This window comes from Pan paniscus, chromosome 8 (genome assembly GCF_029289425.2).
Source record: "Pan paniscus chromosome 8, NHGRI_mPanPan1-v2.0_pri, whole genome shotgun sequence".
In the NCBI taxonomy this organism is placed as follows: Eukaryota; Metazoa; Chordata; class Mammalia; order Primates; family Hominidae; genus Pan; species Pan paniscus.
Window position 1 is genome coordinate 74964130 of NC_073257.2, and position 12883 is coordinate 74977012.

The 12883-nt window shown below is 41.1% G+C and overlaps 1 long non-coding RNA gene across 1 annotated transcript in view; it reads right to left on the reverse strand.

Annotated features, from left to right (window-relative positions):
* The window catches only part of LOC117974610 (uncharacterized), a 56276-nt gene extending 44276 nt beyond the window's left edge, over positions 1-12000 (reverse strand). The window contains exon 1 of the long non-coding RNA XR_008619945.1: positions 11789-12000. This is a non-coding gene — a long non-coding RNA (uncharacterized LOC117974610). The remainder of the gene's footprint in view (positions 1-11788) is intronic.
* Positions 12001-12883: the final 883 nt, after the last annotated feature.

Sequence of the window (12883 nt, forward strand, 5' to 3'; positions counted from 1 at the left end):
AATGGAAAGATTGATACAGATGCAAAATTCAAAGACTGTCCACTCCTAATGATTAGTGATGTAACACGAAGAAATCTCTGTAAGATATTATAAGGCTTCTGTTTTCCAACTTAGAGACCAAGAAGGTGGTAAACTTGTACCTTCTTAAGATAAGCAATGTGCTTACTTCCCTCTTGCTGGCTTGGATAAAGAATGAATGCCACAGTATTCATTCACTTCCCAGTCACTGAGACTGCTCTCCACACCCAGTGCGGGAAGGAACACCAGAAGCCTAAAAGGTCCAGCCTCTATTCTGAAGGAGTTTCAAATCTAGTAGGAAAGAAAACACACATGGGTATAGGAAAATGGTAGAAAACGAAGTATATTCTGAATGGGTTAGAGTTGAAGGGCTGTCTAGCTGTGGTCAAGTTATTCAGTCTTTCTGAACTTAGAATCTAGGTATAACTGAAATGTTGGAGGAAGAGAGGTGCCAGGATAGCTGTAGTATCTACTTGAGATATTGTTCATTGCTTTTATATCAGTTTGTATGTATCAAGTTGCAGGTCATAGAATACCCAACTCCAGTCATTTAACAAAGAGGCCATTTCGTTATCTCACATAACCAGAGATTTGAAAGTTGGTAGTTCCCAATTTGGTCTCATGATTCAGGATCTTTTTATCTTTTGTGCCACCATTCTCTAACATGATTGTTTTTCCCCATGATTGCTGCCTCATGTTGTCAATGGGGCTGCTATAGCCCCTAAAATCACATTTACATTCATGGCAGGAAGAAGATGAAAAGGGAGGTCCCAGTAAGCTTTCTTCTAACACTTGTCCCTGTTATCAAGAGAACAAAAGCTTTCACAGAAGCCCCATCCCCAAAGGTTTTCTGCTTATTAGCCAAAATTCTATTATATGACCACCACTAACAGCAAGAAAAACTGGGAATGTGTGCATCTAAGCCTATCCTAGCACACATGCAGTCAGCACAATGCTGCCAGCAGTCAGTCCCAGCAGTCAGCACGATGTTGCCAGAAGAAATCAGGTTTCTGAAAATGGCAGCTAAGTAGTCAGTTAATAGTGTTTCCTGTATTCCCTTCTTTTTTGTTTTCTATCTTGATAAAAAAATAAAAACTTAAGGTTTTCTTTTTGCTGTTACAAAGAAGCAGAAATATGAGTTCTGTTTTTCATGCAGAGTACTTTTATCTTGTTTCCAGTGATGGTAGGGTATAAATCTCAGCATCATCTTCTCTTCCAGTGCCATAGAATCATTTCATTAAATGAAAAGGGAGCTGTGGTATTGAAACATAAAGTACTTGGAGCAGACAGTATTGGTCGCCCACCTTACAGCCATTAGCCCCAGGTCTTCTTTAAAGTTAGCTGGACCCTGATCTTGATCACCTTCTGTATGACAATATGCTCAGTGAAGATGCCCCTTTAAAACTTCAGGGATGAGTTTTAATTAAACTAAATTAATCATAGTCACTCTATTTTCTAAATCAGAAATTGGTTGAGGAATGAGTATGCAACATAATTCTGGCCAATGATTCATGAGGGGAAAGTCTGCTGAGGACCTTCTAGGAAAAACTTTCTTCTTTGATAAAGAGACAAATGGAGAAACTGTCCCTTTCTTCATCTCAAAGAAAATAAGTGAGGATGGGCCAGGCAGGGTGGCTCATGCCTGTAATCCCAGCACTTTGGGAGGCTGAGGCAGGCAGATCATGAGGTCAGGAGATCGAGACCATTCTGGCTAACATGGTGAAACTCTGTCACTACTAAAAATACAAAAAATTAGCCAGGCATGGTGGCGTGCACCTGTAGTCCCAGCTACTCAGGAGGCTGAGGCAGGAGAATGGTGCGAACCTGGGAGGCGGAGCTTGCAGTGAGCCGAGATCACGCCACTGCACTCCAGCCTGGGCGACAGAGTGAGACTCCGCCTCAAAAGAAAAAAAAAAAAGAAAAGAAGTGAGGATGAGGATGAGATACCTGGAGCATTAGCAGCCATCTTGCAACCATGAGGGGAGAAACCTAAGACCAACATGTTAAGAATAGCAAACACAACCTGGGCCTTGACATAATTGTTGAACCACTGAATTAACCAATCCTGAAACTGCCCTACCTCTAGGCTTTTTATTAGGTGAGATAATAAGTCCCTCCTTACTTCAGAAGCTTAGAGTTTGTTTTCTGTGCGCCCAAATCATCCTCATTGACATGGTACTATCCTAATTAGCATATCTCCCAGGCTCCATATTTTCATTAATAACCTTATTTCTCTAGCAGCAGCATCAAGCTCTCATCAATGCTCAGCTATCTGCAGGATAATGTGCAGTGCTTTGATAAGCTCATGATGGCTTATCCTCATGCTCCATGCTGCCTCCTTAGCCTCAGCAGAACCAGATATTCTGAAGTCTACGTGGTCAGAAAACTCCACTTCAGTCATGGTTACAAAAGGCTCTGAGGCTCTTCCGGTTCACCGCTGAAGGTTCTCTATTTCCCTTCAGCCACCCACAACCTGCCTACCCTGAAGCGTCTCACTGACTGACTCTAAGAGGGGGCCGCATACACTGCTCCTGAACTCACAAGCAAAGGGGTGTTAGATGCTCGAAGGAGAAAGCCTATGGAAATAACAAAATCATTTGGCAGAGAAAAAGAGATCTATATATGACAAATTTGCTATAATTTGGGGCTTTTATTCTTATAAGTGAAGATATAACATGTCTTGTGCACAAATTATATGGAAAGATGAAAAAGCTGTGAATACACAAAAATATATCCAGATAGAGATCTATTATAAATGAAAAATAGCATTTGGTCCTATTAAGTGGTTTATCATAAATTATCTTTTCATAGAGAAGATTTAAAGTGTGGTTAAATGTCTAAAATGTCAACTGACACATATGCATGTATCTTTTTTTTCCCCAAAAACAAAGTTGTCATGCACAGCTGCACGCTTGTTATGGAAGAAAATTTTGCAAAATAAAATCATGTGTTGTCCTTACCCAGGACTCCCAGTGTTCAAACACCACTCTGAGGGGGCAGTGAGCTTGCAACTGATTCCCATGACTTCTCTGAAACTCATTTCGGGACCACTTTTTAAATGTTCACTCTCTCATTTTTACATGAGGACAGTACACTAAAGGGGCTCTAAATAAATACTATCTACATTGGCATAAGAAAAGTATACTGCAAACTTTTGTCCCAAGGTTTCATACCTACAGGGCCTTTGCAAGACAGCATCAAAAGGATTTAGGATCTGACTCCCAATTGAGTGGGGCCAACGACTTTATTTATATCTTCATGATATAATATTCCATGGGCTTCTTTTTTTTTTTTTTAAGACAAAGTCTCTCTCTGTTACCCAGGCTGGAGTGCAGTGGCACCATCTCAGCTCACTGCAACCTCTGCCTCCCGGGTTCAACCAATTCTCCTGCCTCAGTCTCCTGAGTAGCTGGGACTACAGGTGCGTGCCACCACGCCCAGCTAGTTTTTGTATTTTTAGTAGAGACGGGGTTTCGCCATGTGGGCCAGGCTGGTCTCAAACTCCTGACCTCAAGTGATCTAACTGTCTCAGCCTCCCAAAGTGCTGGGATTACAGGCGTCAGCCACTATGCCTGGCTAGTATTCCGTGGACTTCTGAAACTAGTGATTTCTTATATTCACATTTTAAAACTGTTTGTCTTAAACCAAAAACTTTGGACACTGAGTTTGTCAAAGATACTTAGAATCAAATAAGTAGGTTTTGAATATACAAAAATATATCCAGATATACAGGTATTATAAACGGAAAGATAGTATTTGGTTCTATTAAGTGGTTTATCATAAATTATCTTTTCATAGAAAAGACTTAAAGTGTGGACAGGCCAGGAAGGGACAGACAGGTTACCAAGAGAGCTGATTAGGTCCCATCTGTTCAGTGCCACCTTCAGATCCACAGGGCGGCTGAAGTCAGAGCCAATATAAATAGAAAACAGAGAAAAAAAAAAAAAAACTTGACTGGCTTCTAGTTAACAATGTTTTAACAACTGCTTTTTTCCTGAACAAATTAAAAAAAAAAAAAAGTTCAGGTATTGTAGGTCAAGATGCTCTGGGAGGTTGATCGCAAAACACCACAGCTGGTGTTTACACAAATAGAACAAGACTTTTCCACCTAGAAAGGGGTCTAGGTAATACTTGGGGAAAGTATACATTTCCCCTAAGGATGCTGCTATTGCTTAAAACACTTGGAGAACTTCTCCTTCATAATTTCCTTTCAGAGCCTTAAGCACATTCTTTAGAATATTCTCAGTGATGATGTACCTTTATAATTTAAATATTTATTTCATTTAGGGGATGGGTGGGAAGATTTTAAGGAAATGATGGGGAGATTTAAGTAGCCAACAATCTTTTGAAGGAAAACCCAATGAATAAAGTTGGTCAGTAAAAAAGGTTAGTGCTTTTTCACATCCATCTTATTCACCAAAAAGAACAGTTTTCAAATGGGAAAAGAAAGGCAGCTATCATTAAGAAGGCACTAAAATTTAAGATAGATTTTTTAATAACTGCTAATTTAAATGAGAAGAATTGCAACCCAGGTGCCTCCCTGCAAAAGACAATGAAAACAAAAATGTTTCAGATGTAATCAGAGAACCATAGTCAGTGACATTTTAAAAATCAGGGAGAAAGACTAAGGATAGATCAAAGCCCCTAAGACTAAGATATAATCCTAAGACTAAGGATATTTCAGAGAGAAGGAACAGATTGGGAGAGGAAAAAATGGAATCCAGAAATTTCACGTTGTTTCTAGAAAAATTCTATGATAGGGTGTTAAAATATGACTCCAAATTATAGAATGCTAGATATAATTGAGTTCATAGTTTTCCAGATTTTTTTTTTTAAATGGTGGGTAAAACAGACAAATTGACTTGCCTGAAGTGATAAAACTAAGCATCACGGGGAAATCCAAATAATTACCCAAGTTTACATCCTGTTGCCTTCTTACAACACTTAAAAAATAAAATAATGATCACTAGAAAGAACTGGGTTCAGAAAGAGACCAACAGAATCCACAAAGTCACAGCAAAGTCATCTTTAATAAGTGATTAAATAGGGAAACACCATAGAGTCAGTATATCAGCATTCTAGCAAAGCATTTCATGCAGCATTGGGTGATATCCTTGCAAACAAGATGGGAAAATGCCACCAGGTGCTAGTAACAGCCAGGAGGATTTAGAATAGTTGGGTGGTTTAACAGTCATAGCAAACTTGTGGGTAGAGGCCACCTTCTGTGTGCAGCAAGGCTCTCATTGAAACATCTGTATTATGACTTTGGGGTAGAGATGGCAAGTATGTTTATCAAATCTATGTTACAATACTAAAAGAAAATTTGAAAAATTGACGTAGAATTCAACCACCACCATTATAAATTGTATATATACGCATATATATACACATACACATATATAAACACATATATGTATATATACATATACACACTCATATATGTATATGTGTATATAGGATGGAGGAAGCTGGCTTATAATGGTTCACATTAAAACAAATTTAAAAATAAACAACAGCAAATAATTCTTACTTGACCACAAATTCAATAGAAGCCACCAGGGCAGTATGGATACCAAAAAAAGCAAACAGTCTTAATCCGTATCAACAGATAGTGTCACTGTCCCCCCCACACTTTGGTGTAGGGGCTTCAGTGACTCCATCCAGAGGATTATGTTTCATTCCCAGCCCTAGGTTTCATGAAGAACCTCCACAAACTAAGTCAGCCAAGACAAGGGTGACCAGAACAATGAAAGCCAGAAACTTGAGAAGGGGAGAATCTGATATGCTTAGCTTGAGAAGAGAAAGCCTAGATGTTATAGGATGGTTGGTTGTCTTCAAATATTTGGAATAAGTCATTAGAAAGGGAGGGAAGGCATGTTGTATGTAAAAGGAAAGAACTCTGGCTGCATAATAGAAGAAGCCAGATTCATCTTCACATCAAGAACTTTCTTACCAGCCTTCCTGGCCAGCAAAAGGATGGATGGCTGCCTCGCCATGTGTGGTCAACAATGGGTGCTCCAGCACCACAAGGGTTCGAAGGAAGTCGGGTGACTATCGGTCAGGGAACCCCTGGGAGACATTCCTGCAGCTGGAATCAGAGGATAGATCAGAGGCTTTCCAAGAGCCTTTTCCAAAGTTAGAGTTGGGTTTTGTTTCCAAGAGTTGTGACCATGAGGTTTTGAGAATGATTTTCTCTCACAGCTCATCTAGCATCTCTTTGGGTAATTTTCAAAATAGGCTAATCTTCTTCTTAAGATTTTTATTCATGAAATTCTCTTCCACAAATTAGAACTAACATCCTTTCCCATTTCCACAATGCCTCCTCCACTAATCCCATTGCCTCTTTCTAGGATATGGAGATAACTGTAAACTTGGCCAGAGAGCCAGCTTCAGGTGTTATTTTCCTATATTTGTCTCCTTCCTGTTATTGTCTGTTTGTGGCTCTTTTAGATTCTGAATCTCCTTAATAAGCTGCTGGGTCTAAAATTGGCCCTTTGCCCAGAGTGGGGTTTCCCCAGCCTAGAGGTATGAAAAGACACTTCACACTCTGTGGCACCGGGGAAGTCCCAAGGCCCCCACAGAGCTAAACTATTTTATTTTAAATATTAAATAGAAAAGGAGCTTGATTAGTGGGTGTAGAAAAGAGGGGAATTTTCAGTTGTGAAATAGTGACTAGATTTTCAGTTGTGAAACAGTGACTATTTTAACAATAAAAGATCATGTCTCATCCTTGACTCACACATATACATCTGTTTGATCAATTTGCTCTTTTACCAACTCTCCAATATTCTACTAGCACCATCACAATAAGCTGTTCAGCCTGTGCAACACAGAGAGACCTCATCTCCACAAAAACAAAAACAAAAACAAAAAACAATAAAAAAAAATTCGCCAGGTATGGTGGTGTGTGCCTGTAATCCCAGACACTCGGGAGGCTGAGGTGGGAGGATGGCTTGAGCCCAGGAGGTTGAGGGTGCAGTGAGCTATGATCATGCCACTGCACTCCAGCCAGGGCTACATAGCGAGACTCCATCGCTAAAAAAAATAAAATTAAACAAATAAATAAATAAATAAGTAAAAGAAGCTGATCCAGAGGTACCAGAGTTACAACTAGATAACACGTTATCATCTGAACCAAACAGAAAATTTGTGTTTACTTTTTGAAAATATTGAGAAAATCTCATTTGTAGTCAATGTCCAAGTGTTTCCCACATACCAAAGGCCTTAGACAAAGTTTTGAATAACTTTCATCCGTTAACAACTCACTGGAAAATGCCAGCGAATTTGGGAGTAAATTCATTCACCTTCTATGGGTTAAAAATGGGACTCCTCAAGTCATCTGGACCCTTTAAAAAAATCTTCATAGCCTCCTTTAACAGACCAGTGGAGGAGAAAAAGCTGGGAGAGAGTCTATGTCTACTCAAGGCGATCACTACTGAGTCCAAGTGCATGGTAAAGATGAAAGAGAAACAGCTTGCATGGGTCTACTCATCCTATTAACCCGCTGGGACAAAGATCTAGAGGCAGGTCACAGTGCTTAAAGACTAACAAAGGAAAGTTAAAGGAATTGGCAATGAGGAGATGGAGGAAGCAGGAGGTGGAAGACGTTCACTCTAAGCATCTGGATCCATAACTGGGCACTGAACTTTAAATTCCAAGCAAGGAGAAAGGAATGGGGTCCATACAGGTTAACCCTCAAAGGGCCCATAGCTTCCTCTTTGCTGTCCCATCCCCAGATTTGGAGCACGTGTGTAAATTGAGCCTACTGATACAACAATCTTGTCTGTCAGGGACCTCTCTGGTTCTTCCTACGTTATACCAGCAAGAAGGGATGGAGGGTTCTTTGAGGATGATCCACTGAGATGCTAATCCGCATAATAATAACCCCAGGAGATGGGTTAACAAAGAACAGAAGGTGTGAATCATCAATAAAAGTAAAAATTTATATTTAGTATACATTAAGAAGCATACCCCAAAACTAGTTTTTTTTAAGCTGCCAAGATTATTCCTGCCTGAGAACATCTGCCAGGAAAGTTCTACTCAGATCTTACCGTGGCCAACTCCTTCTTGACCTTCAGGTTCCACTCAAGTGCTACAATCACAGAGAGGATTTCTTTGGTGTTCCAGACTAAAGCAGCCACCCAGTGGCTACTCTACTATCCAGTTTATCGTTGTGTCACTCTATTATTTTCCTCTCAGTACTTAGGGATTTTTGCAAGATAATTATCTTCTTCCCTTGTTTCTTTTCTATTGTCTGCCCCTCCTTCTAGAATATGAACTCCATGCAGACAGGAATCTTGCTTGTCTTTTCACTGCTATATTCCTCACCCATAGGTACCATGGAATGCATGGAATGAGTGTTTAATACACATTTGTTGAATGAATGAATGACCAAATCAATGCTGGTAAGTTCTCAGTTCCTAATAACTCAGAACTAAGCAATTTTCTGGTTTTTAATTGAATATCTAACAGATTTTCTTGTGGGGAGAACTTCATTCCCCAATAACACCAGGCAAATGGAGCATGTAAATAGGAAACCATATTGTCATTGAGATTTAAGCAATTTTACAAATAAAATTTCTTTCTAAGCACACGCTATTAGAGAAGACAGACTATGAATCACAATTGTAAAATAAAACTGTCTCTCACTTACTGTTTCTGACCCCTATACCACTACTCATCTTTCTCCTGACACCTAGGAAGCTGCTGTATGCAAAGACCACCTCTTTATTTCACTGAGCATCTTTTTCACTCAGCTTCATTGTGTGAAATTATTTCTCTTTTAACCCTGCCCCAGAAATCTACACAGAGTCCCAATCTTACATCTAGGAACAGCAGAAGACTGGTGCGATATAAAAGTATTACTCTCACTGGTGGCTGGCAAGATGGCCGAATAGGAACAGTTCTGGTCTGCAGCTTCCAGCGAGATCAACACAGAAGGTGGGTGATTTCTGCATTTCCAACTGAGGTACCCAGCTCATCTCACTGGGACTGGTTAGACAGTGAGTGCAGCCCACAGAGGGCAAGCCAAAGCAGGGTGGAATTTTGCCTCACCTAGGAAGTGCAAGGGGTTTGGGAACTCCCTCCCCTAGCCAAGGGAAGCCGTGAGGGACTGTGTCATGAGGAATTCCATGCTCATGGGTAGGAAGAATCAATATCGTGAAAATGGCCATACTGCCCAAGGTAATTTATATATTCAATGCCATCCCCATCAAGCTACCAATGACTTTCTTCACAGAATTGGGAAAAACTACTTTAAAGTTCATATGGAACCAAAAAAGAGCCCACATTGCCAAGTCAATCCTAAGCCAAAAGAACAAAGCTGGAGGCATCACGCTACCTGACTTCAAACTATACTACAAGGTTACAGTAACCAAAACAGCATGGTACTGGTACCAAAACAGAGATATAGACCAATGGAACAGAACAGAGGCCTCGGAAATAATGCCACACATCTACAACCATCTAATCTTTGACAAACCTGACAAAAACAAGCAATGGGGAAAGGATTGCCTATTTAATAAATGGTGTTGGGAAAACTGGCTAGCCATATGCAGAAAACTGAAACTGGACCCCTTCCTTACACCTTATACAAAAATTAATTCAAGATGGATTAAAGACTTAAACATAAGACCTAAAACCATAAAAACCCTAGAAAAAAACCTAGGCAATACCATTCAGGACATAGGCATGGGCAAAGCCTTCATGACTAAAACACCGAAAGCAATGACAACAAAAGCCAAAATTGATGAATGGGATCTAATTAAACTAAAGAGCTTTTGCAAGGCAAAAGAAACTATCATCAGAGTGAACAGGCAACCTACAGAATGGGAGAAAATTTGTGCAATCTATCCATCTGACAAAGGGCTAATATCCGGAATCTACAAAGAACTTAAACAAATTTACAAGAAAAATACAAGCAACCCCATCAAAAAGTGGGTGAAGAATATGAACAGACACTTCTGAAATGAAGACATTTATGCAGCCAACAAACATATGAAAAAAAGCTCAGCATCACTGGTCATTGGAAAAACGCAAATCAAAACCACAATGAGATACCATCTCATGCCAGTTAGAATGGAAATCATTAAAAAGTCAGGAAACAACAGATGCTGGAGAGGATGTGGAGAAATAGGAATGCTTTTACACTGTTGGTGGGAGTGTAAATTATTTCAACCATTGTGGAAGACAGTGTGGCGATTCCTCAAGGATCTATAACGAGAAATGCCATTTAACCCAGCAATCCCATTACTGGGTATATGCCCAAAGGATTATAAATCATGCTGCTATAAAGACACATGCGCACTTATGTTTATTGCAGCACTGTTCACAACAGCAAAGACTTGGAATCAACCCAAATGCCCACCAATGATAGACTGGATAAAGAAAATGTGGTACATATGCACCATGGAATACTATGCAGCCATAAAAAAGGATAAGTTCATGTCCTTTGCAGGGACATGGATGAAGCTGGAAACCATCATTCTCAGCAAACTAACACAGGAACAGAAAACTAAACACCACACGTTCTCACTCATAAGTGGGAGTTGAACAATGAGGACACATGGACACAGGGAGGGGAACATAGATAGCATTAGGAGAAATACCTAATGTAGATGACGGGTTGATGGGTGCAGCAAACCACCATGGCAAGTATATAGCTATCTAACAAACCTGCAAGTTCTGCACGTGTATCCCAGAACTTAAACTATAATAACAACAACAACAAAGTATTACTCCAACCAACAGTATCCCTTGCTATATACCAAGGCAATTTTAACATGCTCAAATAGTCACCTGCTAAAACGTGAACATTCCACAACCAGTAAATTCCACAAAAATTTCAAAAAGATTTTTCTCTGCAGACAAAATAAACATTGCAGCATGAAATGTACTTTGTGAATTGAATAATTAGATGCCGGATACCAAAGGGCCTAGATAAAAATAGCAGCATCCACCAGGCTTCCTACATTCTTTATGATAGACTAAGCCGGCAGCCTGTACGGGACTGCACTAACATGAAAAATTTGTTGCCACTAATCCTGTTCCTGTAGGCAGAAAATTCTCTTTGTTTAGCTGCAGAGTGAGAAAACTCCACCATCACCTAAAGTCCATTTTGTACAGTTAAAAATAAAACTCGTCAAATAGGGATTTGCTGCATGACCCTGACCTGTGCACAGCTGCAGGCTTCTCCGGGCAGGAGAACAAATGTCTGCATGGGAAGAGAATGCACACTCTGGCTGGATCAGGGGAGAGTAGACGCTCATGTGGGAAAGTTCAGGCAGGAATGCCTGAAGGTTGGAAATAATTCTATAAAGTAAATCACACCATACGCCTCTGTGGGCTACACAAATGCACCTGTGGCCAAACAGAACACCGTGTGGCTCTTCTGTCCATGCACAAGTAGAGAGACAAAGTCTGGGTCTTCACTTCTCTCCTGTCTCTTTCCCATCAATGTGCTCCCAATTCTTGCGTAGGGACTTGGTTCAAGCTGCGTATCCTCAGAAAGGCTTTTTCTAAACATCTTGCCTAGAGTGGACTCTGGTGCATTTTGTAAGCCCAGGCTTGTATTTGTTAATAGGTAACAGGAGCTCCACAAATCCCCTTACCCTGCATCTTGCTTCCTTCCAGCTCCTGTGTGTCCTGTCTGGAGGGAGATTCTAATCTCCCAGCAGCAGGGAGGCACATCTTCTGTTACTCCCACAGTTTAGTACAGCACTCCTATCAAACGGCTACGTAGTAAAATCTGATGAAGGACTTAGCAAATTACTTTCTCATAGGATTCATTCCTGAAAAAACAAGGCCTCCTTGCATGAGAAGTGGATCTTGGGGAACACTGAAATTGGGTGGGAGCGAGAAAAAGGATTAAACACAGGAGGTTAGAGAGGAAGAGGGAAGGAACGACTGGCCTTCCCCCAAAAGAGCTCAAGGAGGACCTCTGAACTGAATGCAGCATTTCAGGGTCGCGCAGAGGAGAGGAGGCACCGAGGCAATCCAGGAAGGAGCAAAGACTCGCGATCCGGAGAGAATGGTGGCACTGAATGCACAGTGCAAAGGGGGTTTCTGGAAGAAACGTGCCAAATGTTGAACAGAGAGTGAGGCAAAGTGAGCATCTCTGGGTGTGTGTGAGGGGGGCATTGAGATAGAAGGAAAGTAAGATAGTGGAAGGGACCACAGTTGCAGCACAATCAAGGCTATTTGCTGACACTGAAGGAGAACTGTTAGGCAAGTTTCCCCCCGCTGCATTTTTGTCCTAAATGCCACCCCAGAGTGGTATCTTCCCAAACCACACCCAGCTCTGACGCATGACGGCTGACACCTGAGTTTCCAAGGTCTCGTGGTGATTAATATGCTCATTTCCATGGTGATATTTTTTGGTTCTTCACCTAACTCTCCTTTAAGGGTAGAATAAGGACTAGTTAGATAATTCCCTCGAATTCCAAAGTTATTCCAACTTCTCAGGTAATCCAAGTTATCACAGCTGCACTCAATTCTCCCATCCACTGCTGGCTATTCCAGGAGCAGCCTTCCCTGATCACCTAGGAGGGACCCAGGATAGAGCCTGGCTTCACTGGGGGACCCCAAGGTACCAGCAGAAGATGTGAGAGGGAAGCAGTCTCCTTCCAGGACCTTTTCCCTGCTTCTGGTAAGGCCTGACACCTAGGCAGTCACATGCATGGGGCAAGAGTGCTCTCTGCTTAGACAGTCAGTGACTACAGCCAGGAGCAGAGCATTTTGAGAGGCACCCCTCACCAGGGATGGGAGAGATGGGGAGGTGCCAGTGCCATCACCAATCACAAATTCTCAGATTGGTTTATTTCTTTGACAGTTCATTTTAATGCTTTGTACATGATGCTGAGACATC